The sequence below is a fragment of the Protopterus annectens genome, chromosome 1.part2, assembly GCF_019279795.1.
Source record: "Protopterus annectens isolate FY-2018-M chromosome 1.part2, PAN1.0, whole genome shotgun sequence".
NCBI lineage: Eukaryota > Metazoa > Chordata > Ceratodontiformes > Protopteridae > Protopterus > Protopterus annectens.
The window spans coordinates 313,074,525-313,094,194 of record NC_056727.1 but is presented as its reverse complement, the minus strand read 5'-3'; positions in this window follow the sequence as shown (position 1 = coordinate 313,094,194).

Genomic DNA, 19,670 nt, shown 5'->3' with positions numbered 1-19,670 from the left:
AACCTGTCAGGAAACCTGAGAATCCAGTGGGACAGATCGAGGCAGGCTGGAGAAACCATCATTCCATGAGCGATAAACTAACACATATGGACTTGAGTGACACTGTCATATCGTGGGCAGGCATATTACCAGCATATGGAGCAGTGAAATCAATTTGGGAGCTGAGAAAACTGTCTAAACTCCTCGAAGTAATGCGCAACGCAACTTTTTCTGCTCTCGAATTAGTAACTGATGAACTGAATGCTATGAGAACTGTGGTGCTTCAAAACCGCATGGCTCTTGACTTCACCCTAGCAGCGAGAGGTGGTACGTGCACTTTAATCCAAGAAGAATGCTGTTCGTATATTCCTGACAACCAGCATGAGATAGACAACCATCTTGAGGTGATTCAGCAAGTGTCAACCATGACCAAACCATGCCCAAACCCACTGATGGACTTTTTCCAGAAATGGTTTGGGGGGTGGGGTTCCATCCTAATGAACATCTTGATTGCTATTTGTGTAGGAATGCTCCTGTTGTGAGTATGTGTTTGTTGTGGCATCCCCTGCATGAAAAGATTGATCAAAGAGTTTATAGATTTGTCGGTTTCTGAAACTTTATATCAAGGTACTGAGCTTGATGAACTATTGAAGACTGAGATGCTTTCATAAGTTAAACTGAATGACTTTCTTAACTGTAAATCCAAAATAGAAGAGGTTAGGAAAAGAAACAAATAATTTATGCTTTTGAAAGTAGAATAAAAGTATTAATAGGGGGGAAATGTTAGAAAAATATGTATTAATATGTGTGCATTAGTGCCTTTTTAGAAGCCCAAAAGGTTTAATACATTTATTCTGCTTTATGCTGAACAAATCCATATTAATGGCAAATGCTTTCTGACCTTGTATTTTGTCAGCGTAGCTAAAATCTTGTTTATGTCTTAGGAAATGTACTGAGTAGCAGATGGTTTTCTGCTTGGTTAGAAAAAATAATGAATAGAACAATACTGCTTTCTATAATGTTATTAAACTTAGACAATCAGCCCTGTCTGTGTTATGAGAACATACACAGCTGCAGGAAGGATAGATAAAGTGGAACAAAGACCGCTTGAAGAATATGAACTATAATCTGTGATTGCTTTGTGCTCGAATGAGTAGAGTACCTTGAAATGTAACACAGCACTGTAGAAATAATTGCAACTAGCTGCCGGTCTCCAAGGCCATGTTATTTTTCCAGAGTTTTCTCATGAATCTAGAAATGTTATGTCATGTCAGCAGAAAATCATGAGCAGCATATTATACAAAGTACTTCACTAGCTTAAAACCCCCTTGAGTACCCACTTCCCTATAGGTCCTTTCTGACTCAGTTACACAGCAAACTTTTTCATTTCTTCTAGCATGTCAAAGGGTCAGTTGCTAGCTTCCTCTCCTGCTCAGCTGGTGAATCTGGGAATATTGAGGCAATGTTACAATTGCCTCATGTACACAGACAACCCTCTCCTCCTCCCACAAAACACAAATACATGCGAGAGATGCAACTATATAGCCAAACTGGAGGCTGAGCTCTCTCAACTCAGGACTGGCAAAACCAAACAGGAGGAGAAGGTAACCACACACACCATAAACCCAGTCTCACATAGAACTATCACAACTACAAATCAAACACATAAACACACAAAGACATACTCGGAGGCACTGATCAAAAATCTACCAAAACAGCAGAAGCCTCCAAAGCAGACACCCAAACAACTGCCACCTCATGACATAACACAAGCAACACATACATCACAAAGTCAATGTGAAAAGCAGTCACAGCCCCATAAGGCCAAACACAATGCCAGACACACTTGTCATAGGTGACTCCATAGTCAGACACACTGACATCCCACTCACCAGGCTGAACAAGGAGAGGGTCACAGTAAGCTACCTGTCGGGTGCTAGAATCCGCCACATAACACCTTACAAGCACTCAGGTCACTCCACAGCAAGTACAAGTATGACTCAGTCATTGTCCATGCCGTGTGAATGACCTGAGACGTACCTCCCTGGACTACATGAAAAGAGACATAAAGGAACTCTCAGATTATGTAGCCCAGGCTGGTATGACCCTGACCCTGAGCAGTATCCTACCTTCACCAAGAATGATGCCACAATACAGAGACAAAATGATCCGTTTTAATAAATTGGCTTAATTTCTGGTGTCATTCTAAGGGGATCAATGTCTGTCTGCCTGGAATGACATGCTTGACAAGCCACGCTGCAGCAAGGGCGGCTTGCACCTGTCACCCTGATTTCGGATATTGGCAAAGGCTCTTGCCACCCCATAGTGCCTTTTAGACAAGGCTCAAATTCTAAACCCACGCCTCTAGAAAACAATAATGGGAAAAACTAAGGGTAATGCTGCTCAATGCCAGAAGTCTAAATCTCAAGATGCCGCCCTCGGCCCTCCTCAGTATGGAGAACATCGATGTCTGCACTGTGACTGAAACCTGGTTCAAGGCTCCTGAGAGCACCCCGGCACTAGCAGGTTTTACCTCATATCATGCGTTCGGCCCCAAACCCGGACCGTACCACAAAGGAGGGGGTGTGTCCATATTCATCAAGGATACCCACACCTCCAGGCTGGTGGCAACTCATGAAGCATCAGAGACCATTCAGGTGCAATTAACCATAGGCAAAACTGCTCCACAGTTTGTAGCATGTTACAGGCCACCCTCTCAAACTCAGGAACCCCACACAGCCTTCCTGAAGACACTGGAGAGTATAAATGTCTCTCCAAACACCATCATATTGCCAAAAAAAGGTGACTTCAACTACCCAAACATAGACTGGAAACATTACTCAAGCCCCAATAGCGTACAAAAAAATGCAGGTTCTATTTGTGATACAGACTATGACTCGTTTCTTAAATCAATGCACAAAACAATTAATGAAGTACAACATAATCCTGTTCTTTTTAAGCAACTGTCTATAATAAACAAGAAAATGTTTCATGCAGGGCAAGCATATGTTAATAGTAAAGTTACTACTAAGGTGGAAGATTGTTATTTTGTATGTGGCAAAAAGGCCTATAAATGGTTACCTGAGAATTGGTCTGGCAGTTGTTTTTTGGGTTACCTGGTTCCGGCCATACGACACACTGCAGTTTTGCCTCGAGGTAAAATTCGAAATGCAGGAGGGGCAATGGTTTTAATGGCAAGACAAGATTATGAAACTAAAATGAAGGAATTATTATTGGATTTTAGTTTCTATAAACCAGTTAATATGAATGAGGTTATAAAAGGGTTCTCCTTGATAGATTCTTGTATAACAGAGTGGTTTTATGCTGGAAGAATTGATGACAAGATAAAGTGGAACATTACCAATAATAACCCCAAAAATAGCAGAATTTTTGGTATACCAAAAATCCACAAAAATATTGACTGCCTTCCATTAAGACCAATAGTTGTTAGTAAGAACAGCAAGACTGAGGGTATGTCTATTTTTGTGGACAAACACCTACAAAAAGTAGTACCAAATGGTATAACATACATAAAGGACAGCTATGATTGTATAAAGAAACTAAATGAATTACAAGTCTCTGTTACAGATATATTAGTAACTCTTGATATAAATTCTCTTTATACTATGATCCCTAACAAAGAGGGGATGGAAATGGTCAGAATGGGATTGTTGCAATCCAAAGCATTTTCTACAAATACTGTAAGTTTGCTCATGGAAATGATAGATTTAGTTTTATCATATAACTTTTTAGAATTTTATGATGAATTGTTTGTACAAGTCAATGGGGTGGCTATGGGTGCAGCCTTAGCACCCAGCTATGCCAATTTATTTATGCAAGGATGGGAGATGGCCAATATTTTTGGAAGTACTTTTGCAAAGAATGTCACAAAAATGCTGAGATTTATTGATGACATTCTTATAATTTGGAATGGTTCTGTGGAAGAACTAGAAGCATTCTTAAATTATATTAATAATATCTGTTCATATATCAAATTTACTCATACTTATAGTAAAGAAAAAATCAATTTTTTGGATCTCACTATTTATAAGAAGGATGGAAGATTAGTTTCAAAGATTTATAAAAAAGAGTGCCAAAATAATATGTACTTACATTACTCGAGTTTACATCCTAAGAAGACAAAATGGAATATTGTTAAAGGCCAGATTAATAGAATTAGTAGTCTAACAAATGATGAAAACATTTTTTATAAAGAAGCAAATAGTTTTTGTAAAAAGATGAGTAATAGAGGATATCCTGAACATATGTTAAATAAAATTATGAATGAAGAAGTTCTTAAAAGAAACAATGTGATGATAGATGAAGCCCATACAGAACATAGTATGGACTTCACGACAGCTTTAGCAGTACAAAATAGCATTGATTCTTATGAGATCAAGAACATCATTAGAAATAATTGGGCCATCTTCAAAGGTAATAAGGATCTCCTACAGAAACTAGGAGATTAACCCAGATTTGTGCAGAAGAGAGCTAAGAATTTTAAAGATTTTTTTCAAACCAAGTTAAATAAATGTAAGGTAATGGAAGAAAGAAAAGGCATGTTTAAATGTTTCAATTGTAATTATTGTCAATTTTTATACACAGAAAGTAATGAAATATTATTAGGAAAAACTATAGTTAAGGTTCCGGGCAAATTTACTTGTAAGTCCAAAAATGTAGTTTATTTATTAGTATGTTTAGAATGCATGTGCTTCTATATTGGTAGAACAAGTAGAGAATTATATAGAAGGATATATGAGTATCACTATGCAATAGGTAGAGGGGGTGCAAAAAAATACAATGGCTAAACATTATATAGATAGCAAATGCAAAAATAATTTTAAATGCTTAGTTATTGATGCAATTCATCCCAAAGTTATAAACATTAACATTGAAGAAGAGTTGGGTTGGCTTGAATACTGCTGGCAAGTCAGATTAAATGTATGTTTTTACCCTGGACTAAACAATAGAGAAGAATTCATTATGTATCTAAAAAGAAAGGGGCTTAAGCATTAGCTTTAGTATTCTTGTCTTTTTAATTAACTAATTCCAATTTATGGGTTAATTATGTTTCAACTGATGTTTTAATTGATTTTAGAATGATATATAAGTGTATTGCTTTTGCTTCACCACCAGTCTGAAGAAATCTCCAATGTTAGGAGATGAAAGCGTTCACTTGTGGTGGACTTTTGGAGTGATTCGTGTCTGGAATAAATCCTGGTTTTACCTTTGTGCTGTGTCTGTCAATGCTTTTTACTTTTGGAGTTTTTGAAACCTGTCAGGAAACCTGAGAATCCAGTGGGACAGATCGAGGCAGGCTGGAGAAACCATCATTCCATGAGAGATAAACTAACACATATGGACTTGAGTGACACTGTCATATCATGGGCAGGCATATTACCAGCATATGGAGCAGTGAAATCAATTTGGGAGCTGAGAAAACTGTCTAAACTCCTCGAAGTAATGCGCAACACAACTTTTTCTGCTCTCGAATTAGTAACTGATGAACTGAATGCTATGAGAACTGTGGTGCTTCAAAACCGCATGGCTCTTGACTTCACCCTAGCAGCGAGAGGTGGTACGTGCACTTTAATCCAAGAAGAATGCTGTTCGTATATTCCTGACAACCAGCATGAGATAGACAACCATCTTGAGGTGATTCAGCAAGTGTCGACCATGACCAAACCGTGCCCAAACCCACTGATGGACTTTTTCCAGAAATGGTTTGGGGGGTGGGGTTCCATCCTAATGAACATCTTGATTGCTATTTGTGTAGGAATGCTCCTGTTGTGAGTATGTGTTTGTTGTGGCATCCCCTGCATGAAAAGATTGATCAAAGATTTTATAGATTTGTCGGTTTCTGAAACTTTATATCAAGGTACTGAGCTTGATGAACTATTGAAGACTGAGATGCTTTCATAAGTTAAACTGAATGACTTTCTTAACTGCAAATCCAAAATAGAAGAGGTTAGGAAAAGAAACAAATAATTTATGCTTTTGAAAGTAGAATAAAAGTATTAATAGGGGGGAAATGTTAGAAAAATATGTATTAATATGTGTGCATTAGTGCCTTTTTAGAAGCCCAAAAGGTTTAATACATTTATTCTGCTTTATGCTGAACAAATCCATATTAATGGCAAATGCTTTCTGACCTTGTATTTTGTCAGCGTAGCTAAAATCTTGTTTATGTCTTAGGAAATGTACTGAGTAGCAGATGGTTTTCTGCTTGGTTAGAAAAATAATGAATAGAACAATACTGCTTTCTATAATGTTATTAAACTTAGACAATCAGCCCTGTCTGTGTTATGAGAACATACACAGCTGCAGGAAGGATAGATAAAGTGGAACAAAGACCGCTTGAAAAATATGAACTATAATCTGTGATTGCTTTGTGCTCGAATAAGTAGAGTACCTTGAAATGTAACACAGCACTGTAGAAATAATTGCAACTAGCTGCCGGTCTCCAAGGCCATGTTATTTTTCCAGAGTTTTCTCATGAATCTAGAAATGTTATGTCATGTCAGCAGAAAATCATGAGCAGTATATTATACAAAGTACTTCACTAGCTTAAAACCCCCTTGAGTACCCACTTCCCTATAGGTCCTTTCTGACTCAGTTACACAGCAAACTTTTTCATTTCTTCTAGCATGTCAAAGGGTCAGTTGCTAGCTTCCTCTCCTGCTCAGCTGGTGAATCTGGGAATATTGAGGCAATGTTACAATTGCCTCATGTACACAGACAACCCTCTCCTCCTCCCACAAAACACAAATACATGCGAGAGATGCAACTATATAGCCAAACTGGAGGCTGAGCTCTCTCAACTCAGGACTGGCAAAACCAGACAGGAGGAGAAGGTAACCACACACACCATAAACCCAGTCTCACATAGAACTATCACAACTACAAATCAAACACATAAACACACAAAGACATACTCGGAGGCACTGATCAAAAATCTACCAAAACAGCAGAGGCCTCCAAAGCAGACACCCAAACAACTGCCACCTCATGACATAACACAAGCAACACATAGATCACAAAGTCAATGTGAAAAGCAGTCACAGCCCTTAAGGCCAAACACAATGCCAGACACACTTGTCATAGGTGACTCCATAGTCAGACACACTGACGTCCCACTCACCAGGCTGAACAAGGAGAGGGTCACAGTAAGCTACCTGTCGGGTGCTAGAATCCACCACATAACACAAGCACTCAGGTCACTCCACAGCAAGTACAAGTATGACTCAGTCATTGTCCATGCCGGTGTGAATGACCTGAGACGTACCTCCCTGGACTACATGAAAAGAGACATAAAGGAACTCTCAGATTATGTAGCCCAGGCTGGTATGACCCTGACCCTGAGCAGTATCCTACCTTCACCAAGAATGATGCCACAATACAGAGACAAAATGATCAGTTTTAATAATTGGCTTAATTTCTGGTGTCATTCTAAGGGGATCCAATGTCTGTCTGCCTGGAATGACATGCTTGACAAGCCACGCTGCTTTGCAAGGGACGGCTTGCACCTGTCACCCCTGGATTTCCGGATATTGGCAAAGGCTCTTGCCACCCCCATAGTGCCTTTTTTAGACAAGGCTCAAATTCTAAACCCACCGCCCTAGAAAACAATAATGGGAAAAAACTAAGGGTAATGCTGCTCAATGCCAGAAGTCTAAATCTCAAGATGCACGCCCTCAAAGCCCTCCTCAGTATGGAGAACATCGATGTCTGCGCTGTGACTGAAACCTGGTTCAAGGCTCCTGAGAGCACCCCTGCACTATCAGGTTTTACCTCATATCATGCGTTCCGGCCCCAAAACCCGGACCGTACCACAAAAGGAGGGGGTGTGTCCATATTCATCAAGGATACCCACACCTCCAGGCTGGTGGCAACTCATGAAGCATCAGAGACCATTCAGGTGCAATTAACCATAGGCAAAACTGCTCTACAGTTTGTAGCATGTTACAGGCCACCCTCTCAAACTCAGGAACCCCACACAGCCTTCCTGAAGACACTGGAGAGTATAAATGTCTCTCCAAACACCATCATATTGGGTGACTTCAACTACCCAAACATAGACTGGAAACATTACTCAAGCCCCAATACCCTAGCCCAAAGGTTCCTGGAGTTCATAAACTCAAATGCTATGGAACAACTTGTCACCATTCCCACAAGAGGTGAAAATATACTAGACCTGATCATCACAAACATGGGGACAAAATGCTCCACACCAGAAGTATATCCCTCATTGGTGAGATCAGACCATAAACTAATCTTACTGGAGATCCACATCCCGCCCCCACCCCCAACAAAAAAGACCACAGTGAAGAACTTCTCAAAAGTCAACTTCACACTTCTTAAGACTGGTGTGGTATCCTTCAAGGCCCCTGAGCCATTGGAAACTACAACCCATGCTGCTGAATCCCTTACAAATGCTTTCTACGAGCACCTCCAGGATTGCATGGATCAAGCAATCCCAAATAAAATCAAGACCCTTTCCACCAAAGGCAAGCGCCTGAACTGGTGGACCCCAGCCATAAACAAACTTTACAACAAGAGGAGAAAGCTACTACAAGATAGAGCAAAATCCCTAAAAGGGAAGACATCTCTGATCAATACTAGTAAAAAACTACGATCACTCATAAAATCATCCAAGGCCAACTTTGAGAGAAAAATCGCCAAGGACTCAAAAGACAATCATAAGGCCTTCTTTAGCTATGTTAGAAATCTGGGTGGAAACTCCCAGATATGCTCAGAATTAGTCCAAAATGATACAAAAATCACTGAACCCACAGACATTGCAAACATACTGGCAGACAGGTTCAGTGAAAATTTCTCCCCCCCCCCCCAAAAGGAGAAATATCTATCCCAGCAGCCTCCCAATCATCTCAAATGCCCAGGTGAGAGCTGCTCTCTCTAAAGCTAAAAACACAGCATCAATGGGACCGGATGGTGTCCCCGGCTGTGTGCTACACGAACTCAATGAGGAACTAAACCCACACATAAGGCTGCTGTTTAATCTTAGCCTTACCACAGGATACATACCCAAAGAGTGGCGTATGGCAACTGTGGTCCCACTCCACAAAGGCGGTGCTTCTACAGACCCTGGTAATTACCGCCCCATAAGCTTAACAAGCCTGGTCTGCAAAACTATGGAGAGGATCATAATGGAACTCATAAATAAAGACATAGGGGACCTACAGACATTGGATCCTACCCAATTCGGCTTTGTCAAGGGCAGATCATGCCTCTTGAACTTGGTCGCACTTCTTGAAAGAGTCTACAGGGGCATTGATGAGGGTAAGGCAGTTCACACAGCCTACCTTGACCTTGCAAAGCTTTCGACACAATACCCCACTCGGGTATCATAGAAAAGCTCACCAGCTTAAATGTAAACCCATATGTCACAAGATGGGTTGCAAACTGGCTCAAGGACAGAACCCACAGGGTTAGAGTTGCTGGTGCCATGTCAGACTCCAAGCCGGTCACAAGCGGTGTCCCACAGGGCTCAGTCCTGGGCCCCCTCTTGTTTGGCATCTACTTTTCAGAAGTGCAGGCAAACATAGGAGGATTGTGGCTGACAAAGTTTGCAGATGACTGCAAACTGGGCGCCATAGTTGAAAATCCACCAGACACAGATATCCTTCAGAGAGGTCTCATAGAAACGGATAACTGGTGCCAGAGCCATGGCCTTAAGCTAAACGCCAAAAAATGTATAGTCATACCCTTTGGTAAAAACAAGGTAACCCCAAGTTACCACATAGGTGGCAATCCATTAAGCACAGAAGAGGTTATCAGGGACCTGGGGACCCAAGTTGACAGTAACCTTTCTTTTGACACTCACATTGCCAAAGTGGTTAGGAGGACCTTCTACATTGCCCACCTGATTATGAAGGGATTCACATCCAGATCAAGGGAGGTCATTGTTCCCCTGTACTCTTCACTTATCAGACCAATGATTGAGTACAATGCCCCATTCGGAATGTATCTTACCCGACACCTGCAGCAATTGGAAAGACCCCAAAGGTTCCTCACCAAAAGGATAAAGGGGCTCAAAAATATGCCATATGCTGCCTGACTGAAGAAACTCCAGCTCTATTCAGTCGCATACCGTCTGCTCAGAGGTAACCTGTGCCTGACATACAAGGCCATGTCCAACCCGGAATTAATGGACATGCTCCACCTCAAAAAATCCAAATCCACCAGAGCCACAAGAGCAAGAGACTTAAACCTCAACACGGATATAAATAGGACATGCTGGAGGGACAGATTCATCACCCAGAGACTCCCTATGCTGTGGAACAGAATCCCGGTCCATGTGAGACAGAGCACCTCGCTGGCTCTGTTCAAGAGGAATCTTGACCAGTGGATGGGAGATCGTAGGTTTACCCCGGGGATCATCTCTGTATCACTGCTGGACAGAGGCACGGCAAACTAATGGGTATAGTATTCTTCAACCTAAGGGGTGGTGAAAGCCACACAACTCTGGCTAGGCTTATAAATGCCCTAGGGCAGATAGCCTAGTATGAACCTATGAACCTATGAACATCTGCTGTGAAAAACAATATTGTAAACTTGTGATTTACTACGTCAGCTTCAGTAGGCAATGTCTTGTAAGAATAGTATAAGAATGGCTTCACTTCCTGATTCTAGTTAGACAAACTCTGTATTTTTCATGCATGTTTTTGTCTCCTTGCTGCAAGAATTAAAGTGCCTTAACCTGAACCTTACTTGTATTGGTCTTTGAAGTTTTTCCTTTGACAGTTTGCATGCTGGAGATCTGGTGAAAGACTTACATTTCTGTTGTTCCTGAAACACACTTCCTACCAGGATAAAACAGGTGAAAAGAAAAACTGTTACTCGTCTTACTTTGTCATAACTGCTTACTAATGCAAGATTTGAGAAAGTGACAGAAAACTGTTACACCTTTAACTCTGTAGCAATCTCTCATAATGCAAGACCAGAGAGAGAGAAAAAACTTTTTCTTGTTTTACTTTATTGTCGAGACCTGAGAGAGAAAAAAATGTTGCCTATTTTTGTTGTTATTATTTGCTAGTGAGAGACCTAAGAACTGTTACTGGTCTATTTTGCACTGTAGCAGCTCACCAGAAAGAATTGTGGTAATGAGAACAGCTATCTATAATACACTGTTCAAATGTTTTGTTTTATATTTCCACCTGCTGCCACCACTATAAATTAACCCACATTCTCCTGCTCAGTTTGTATTACAGTAAACATCAATTTATAGTTATTGGCAGGATTTATTTTTACATCTGGAGGATGCAACAGGCAGCTGAAGCTGTACCTTCCAATAACTCATTCTACCTGTTGCTGCCTGTGAGTGATAATTCCACTGCAGAAAATGTTACTGTTAAAAGGCTGGTGAGCTAAGAAGAAGATGACTGCAACTAAGCATCTACTTCAGACTTCCACTTCCACCATTGAAGGGATGGTGATTGTAGCCAAGTCAAAATCAAAGTCAAGATTAGTTTGGAATGTTATGTGGTAATGTTTGAAAGGACTGCCAGCCAAAAGGGATGGGGCCCTCCCCCAAGCATTTATTGGCAGCTGTCTTCAAAGACAAAGCTCTCTTAGCATGTATGAACATTCCAAACAATGAAAGCACTGATTTCAACTAGGTCAGAATATGTCTGCTGACTAGGGTGTGGTAACAGCTTAGGCATAGGCTAACAAGTTACACAAGAGGGCCTTTTCTTATACCTAGACAATAACAGATCAATTATTAAAATTAAAATATACAGTAAAGTACCAGCTAGAGACCCTGAGGGCAATCAAAATTAAGAAGCATATGCTAGAAATTCTAGTTATAGACAGATTTAAAAAGACTGCAGCAGCCACCATTAAACATTGGGTGCGTTGGGTGTGTCATGCCGACCCCTAGAATACAGACAGTTTTGTGACCCTAGTAGAGAGAGCTATGAGAATGTGTTTATGGGAACTGCTAACACACTAGTTATCATATATGGAACCTAGCAAAGGGAACTCAGACTCCTGTCCTGCGTTTTACATTTGGAAAGCATGGCCACATTGCCAAGTACACGCAGGGAAGATAGGCAAGAAACACCTGTTCAGGCAACCCAAGATATGACAGAGGAAGATGAGGCCATGGAACATGGCAAAGCTGCTACAAGGTTCATAGAAACCATGCTCTGTTATTGTGCCCTAGCTAAACTGATGAAATGAACAATAAATATTGATGGGCAGGAGTTACAGGGGAATCTAGTTTCTGGCAGCATGATCACTTTGGTCAAGGCCCAGTATATTTGCAACAAGAAAGCCAACTCCTCTAAGTCCATAGAAGTCATCTGTACACATGGGGAAAGTAGGCACTCCCCAATCACTCAGGCAGAATTATAAACATGGTTTGAGAAACGTCTGCACCTGATGGCCATAATGATTTATCTTAACAGTAATGTAATTATAGGGAAGAACTTTCCCTGGAGAGAGTGTGACAGGAATAGTTACAGGGTGAATGGGACTGCCACTACTACCATAAAACAGAGAGGCACACATGCTGGAGAGAAGTATCTCTTAGCATTGTCAGTGGAGTGACAACTAGTACACTCACATCTGGTAGAAACGGCTGTGAGCTCTATTCCTACACCAGGTAGTTGGATTGCTGACACTGTAGGACATTATAAGGGGTGCAACACTCCTGTATACATTATCCTTCTGATGAGGCCTTAAACCAATGTCCCATCCTCTTGAATTGGCAGTACCTCAGATGGATGAAAAGATCCCACAGCACCTATTGAAAACATATCCCACTAGGGCAATGGCTTCTTTTCAGGGGAGATACAAGGTGATGTTCATAGTGACTACAGATAATTTGGGCAGGGCACTGTGGAACTTACCCTACTTCTTTCGATGTGTCATATGCCCCTCTCAACTGTACAGATTTTAGCAGAATGTCTAGATTTTTGCCTCATATTTTTGGTGTGTTCCTCCTAAAATCTGTACTTTTTTGGCAAATAGTTGAGGAATGAAGTCATTAAATAATGACAAACATTTGAGTTTAAGACTCCACATCCTTCAGAAAATTCATGCTAATGCAAAACGTATTATTCTATCAACTTTAGTTTGTAAGAGCAATATTTAAAATCTGTCCCTATTTGTCCCCCCATCATTTTAGGCTTTGTCCAGATTTTTTGCTCTAAGAGGTTGAGAGGTATGGTGTCATAAGATCTTTTACATCCAAATGATTTGCCACCAACTCAGCCAGACAGGCCTCAGTTTAACATCTCATCCAAAGAACAGCAGATACAGGAAAGCAGCACACTCCTTTTGCTGCACTCCAGTGTCAGTATTGGAAAACAAATCTAACTACTTGGGGTGGGCATAGAACCCCCAGCCTTCTCCAACAAAGACAAGTGTGCTATCTGTTCAGCTTCTGAAAATCTTGGCCAGAGTTACAAACATCAACTAGTTAATGCTGCTATGAAAAGACTGAATTAATTTCTTAAGTCTAAACCCCTGTTGGGATTTATGAAAGAAATAGCCTATGACTATGCAATTTACAATTACCTGTGGTAATGAATGATAGTTACAGTATAACAATATTGGCAGCCTTATATTATAATGAAAGTTTTTATTTAAGACTACAAATAACATACAGGAGAATTAACAGTCGAAGAAATTATTTTGGCAATTTTATAAAGGGCTCCGACTTAGCAGATGTTTTTGTTTTGGAAGGTACCAGTTGGTTGGCAGCCCTGTGGGCATCACTGTGTGTTTGCATGTGCGTGTGTGTGTGTGTGTGTGTGTGTGTGTGTGTGTGTGTGTGTGTGTGTGTGTGTGTGTGTGTGTACGCACCCATGAACTGCCCTAATTTCAAATGTAAAACACTGACAACATAAGTGCAATCATCCACAAAAAATAAATAAATAAAAGTAATAATATCAAGAGAGGAAAACTATTTCCTCTCCCAATATTAAAATTTCACCCCCCCCCCCGTAACACTAGCCTCAAATTTGTCTGAATAGTAGCAGTGTTACGGAAAGGTTTAATGACGTAATGATATAGTTGGGGAAGGGGCACCATTAAGTTTAGGAGTAGCACCCATTACTAAAGAGGGCAGGGGGGTTTCAACCCCCCTGTACCACCTTAGTAATAGGTACTAACATTAACCCTAATGCTGCCCATTCCCTCAGTCCTAACCCTATAACTTAACATCATTAAAAACTTCCTGTAACACTCCCACTACACAAGACACACAAATATTCACAAACAACACTACATCTACATCTATCGCCTAATGTAACCCTTACCTTAAAATACACAAACTCACACACAAACACACAACACCCATCCTTCAGTCACCCCAACCCTAACCCTAACTCACACGCACACACACACACACACACACACACACACACACACACACACACACACACACACACACGCACTCTCAGCCCCCCATCCCCCTTACCTTTATCAACATTCTACACCATCGGCATATCCATTGTTCAGCCATCTATACCACTGACATTAAATAAAACACCTTGCATTTGTTGAATAAATGATTGTTCAGTCAAACGCAGGAGAACTATATATATATATATATATATATATATATATATATATATATATATATATATATATATACGGGTCCCCTACACATTATCAAAATGCCACAGCACTGACTTTCATATGAGAAAGCCGACAACACCGAAACAACAGAACACCAACCGCTTGAAACACCAACGGAAAACGGATGGTGGGTAACCCGTTGGCCAACCCAACAAGCACACAACAACGGCAGCAAACAAAACAAACCCACCCCTACACCCCCCTAATTATATATAAAAAACTCCAAGATCACACTACTGTGGAGGTAAGGGGCAAAGATCAACATGCTGGCCAAGCACTTCCTTACCGTCCGTTTACCATCAGTGTTATGAGCAGTCAGTGATCTGCTGTTTTGGTGTTCTCGGCTCGCTCATATGAAAGTCGGTGATGTGGCATTTCAGTAAAGTGAAGGGGACCCATATATCACTTCACAATCTCGAATTACTGAAATCCCGAATTTCAGTAACCCGAGACTATAAAGTCGAACTATTCACAATACCGAAATCCACAATCCCGAATCACACAATCACAAACATACATACACCATACACCACATAACACACACACCATTTCACCCACAGCACACAAACCACACAACCCTACACTACATATAAGTTGGGGGTCAACCCCCTGCACCCCCATGTAGGGGCTGCACTCCCCTCACCTCCCTACTTATATATACCAACTCCGAGGTCACACATAACATAAATAAAAACTCACACCACGCCATCCTCCGCTCGCCTGCACACAAATACACATCACACATACACAAACACCAACAAACCCAACACTCACACCTCCCTACCCTTACTCACACAATCTATATACAAAACACACACAAACACTCACTCACCTGCAATCTCAGGTACCATAACACTACACGCGATGTACAGAGATACTCGAATTTGCTCTTATGCACACACACAGAAATATAGAGTAATATTCTCCTCTTACATTTTAAATTTTTATATTAACCACTTTTAAATATTTTGATGTCAAGGTTTCACTTTGCAGCTTCATTTTCTGTTCAATATGACAATCTTGAAAACTCTAGGCTCTCATGCAGTGAGATATATTTCACTAAGAGCTCCATTAATGAGCATCAGAGAGGCATTGACAGTGATTGCGCAAACTGTTTTCAGGAAGAAAACAGTGACAGTACCTGTTCTAAAAAAAAATAGAAAATATTTCCTGTATCACAAGGTTCATTATTTTAAAGCCTTTACACATCTACTGAAAAAGTAACCGTGTGTTTAAAAGACGCTCCTTTATATCGGCTTACAAGATCAACTAAGAAATAGCTGACCATAAGTTCATACTTTTATCACCTTTTGAAACTAATCAGTTTTAAGCATCACTAAAGTTCAAAAGGCTGACAGTACAAAACTTCTGCCCCTTATCTTCCCATGGGCATGGATGGTGTTTGCTAAAACTGATGAGAAAGGTTAGGGAATTTTAACTATTGACTTACTCCCAAGTTTGAATATACAGATTGTTACTTAAGTGCAGCCTCTTAAAAAGAAACATTGTAACAAATACAGAGATTTCATATCCATATGGTGTTGAACACACAAAAACTAATGCGAATGCTCTGTTGTTGGTAGGTTGCTTCATCTGAAAACAAATGTCATTTCAGATGTTTAGCACTTGTCACGGCACATTGGGTGTGTCTCCTCACTTCATCTGGAACAGTGCAGCACCAAAGTATCCTCTTCTAAGAATATCTTCCTTCCAGTCTGACAACAAAAACATCAACAAATAGTTCCAGAAGTCAATATGTTTGCAATATGAAAGAAAAATGTGTCTTCCTTAGCAATAAACACAGTACATTGTGTGCTGCAGTCTAACCACTTGAGTTATTAAAGATCGTGTACTTGCTACTCCCATATTTTTCTGTAAGCAGACATGAAATGCTTTGAAGACTTGCACAACAGTAGCTGCAAAAAATAATTTTGTCGAAGACTAATGTTTTTCTCAATGAATTTAGGCCACTTCAAATGCAAGTTTTTAATATCATGATGGAAATGTTAAAAGAAGAGAAAACGCAGGAACATATTAAGAATCATAGTATATTCACAGAGACCTCAAGGTGTGCATTATGAGCCTATTAAAATGAGCCAAATCCATGAAACAGCAAGTTATAAACAGGGACACTGATTTTACATTTTTCTGGAAAAGATACTAAAAATCAAACATTTGGACTGAATATTGGAAAAACATGGACATTTCATGGAAAATGCCATTTTAGACCAGAGTACTCTTTCACTATAGCCTATTGTAATTTGTGGTGATGTCATTTTGTTTTATTTAGTGTTCTGCATCCAGAATCTGTTTTAATTGTGCACACAGATATGCACACACCCACACACATCACACACACACACACACACACACACACACACACACACACACACACACACAAACACACATATATATGGATCTACTTCACTTGACCTAAAACTCATTTGACTGACACCCATTTGACCGACACCCAATTGACCTAAATTTCATTTCACTGACAACTCATTTGACTGACTCCCATTTCACCATTTAAGACATAGACTTGTTGTGGGTTTTCCTTCACCTGTGACTTGCTTGTGATAAAAAGAACTACAGTAACTTAACAGTGCTGATTGTTAGAATTCCGATAGTCATGTAGAAAGTAGTGTTGTAGTGTTTCTAAATGTGCGTTTGTCTCTTTACATTTTTATGGGAAGTATCTATAGTAATTTAACAAAGGTTTTGTGCATTTCCAGCAGTAGTGGCAGCATGTACAGTACTGTAATGCAAATTAAAGGTATAGGCCCTTTTCCCTACTGTAGTGTGATCCTGGAGTTAGTATATATAATTGGGGGTGTGGGGGCCATAGCCCCCCATCTAGTTTGGTTGTACATTGTCCTGTTTCTGTTAAGAGCGTTAGTAAGTAGTTTTTAAGATCTGGAAAGGGTTAGTTATCGTGTTCTAAGTGTGCTTGTCTATGGTTTAAGATTTAGTAAGTTGAAATTCAGTATTGTAAGCTGTCGGTGAAATGAGAATGAAATTTAGGTCAATTGGTTGTCAGTCAAATGGGTGTCAGTCAAATGAGTTTTAGGTCAAGTGAAATAGATTTCTCTCTCTCTCTCTCCATATATATATATATATATATATATATATATATATATATATATATATGGGTTTATATCACATTATTGAGTTTTTGGAAATTTGAAATACATATGGTCAGGACCATATGTTTGAATTTCCAAAAACTTGAAAGAAAAAACAAACTCTACATTTCTGAAGGAGGAAAGTTCCCCTGCAATCCCCATGTGGGTGTCTATGCCCCTCACACCCCCCACAAATTATATATACCACCTCTGAGATTGAGCTACAGAAGAAAAAGGGTAAATTCCCCAACCCCCACCATACTGCAATCTGGATACAAATGCTTCGTCGTGATTTTGCACTTTTACCCACTGATGTGCAATCTCGGAGATGGTATATATAATTTCCAGGCAATGTGGGGGGCATAGCCACTACAAAACATAGAATTTTGTTATATTATTTTTTCATTCAAGGTTTCAGAAACTCAAACATATGGTCCCGACCATATGAATTTTGAGTTTCTTATAACTCAGTAATGTGATATATATATATATATATATATATATATATATATATAAATATATATATATATATATGTGTGTGTGTGTGTGTGTGTGTGTGTATGTGTCTATGTGTGTGTATGTGTGTGTGTGTGTGTCTGTCTGTGCTTGTACTAAAAAATTACAAGGAATTAAAAAAATGCAATTAAATATCATTAATGGCTAAAATTTAGATTTAAAATCATAGCTATAATCCCCAATTTAATTTTATACAAATGGAATTACATTTTTAAAAACAGTAAATCAGTGTTAAGTTCTCCTCTGAAATATTAACTTCCTGGAAGTCGACATTCCAAAAGAAAAAAACTTTCTGAAATACAAAAGAGTGAAAAACTCTCTTTTTCGTGTTTTTTTTTTTTTTTTTTTAAGGGGGCAAGCTCCCCTACACCCCGCATACCACTATTTCTCCTTGTGTTTATATAAGTAAGCCATTACAAAAGATATGATACAAACTGGTACTCATTCAGTAATACTTTCTTGTCAATGGCACATTAATGTTACATTACTTTAGCAATAATTTACCACTGGGTGTGCACAATGGAAGATTTGCCCATAACTGACATAGTGTTATTACAATGGATGAAGCCTGAGTGATGAAACAAAGTCAGCTGTGGGTAAATCCAGCATTACTCACACACAAGAGATGATTATTGTAATTATAGAAAGCCATTATTAAGAGTGCTTCCTCGCTGTTTTAAATATAGGTATTGTATGTCCAAACTTCTGTTTAGTGTTGTCTTTTTCTGCTGTATTCCGTGACTGAGGATGGTTTAGTCGCGTATTGTGCATGTGTAAAATATGTATGTGCCAAAGCATTAGTAGCAGCTTCTGTCATTTTTTTTAGGAAACAACACAAATAGTGCTAAAGAAGTCCAAAACATATTTTATGACAGCTGTCTCAGAAGATAAGCATTAGATAAGCAACTATCTTTGTGAGACATTTAGCACAAAATTAAGAGTTGTATCGACAGTCTTAAAAGTACTTTTGCTCTGTTGATTGTCCAGTACAGCTGCTTATTTATTTTAATCTTTTTAGGACGCAGGGGTCTGCAAGCACCCTAATGTATATGTGACAATGTTTGTGCAATGCTCAAGTCCCAATAGTGAATTTCAATTTTTTTCAATATTTTGTCTTATTTCCATGAATAAATCTCAGTCTTAGTCACACAGAAAGAATCAATCTCAGTCTCAGTCACACAGAAAGAAGCATGTTAGCTGTAATTCAGGAATCTTTACTCAAGTGAAACACAAGCATAAGACTGCTGTCTTATCTCACAACAAATTCAATGAATAGTTTACCATAGCAAAATATCAAACAAAAGTTTACTAAGCCATAAAAGAAATAAGTCTATGTAATGTATAATAGGTTCATAGGTTCATACTAGGCTATCTGCCCTGGGGCAATTATAAGCCTAGCCCGATTCTGTATGGCTTACGCCACCCCTTGATTTGAGTATA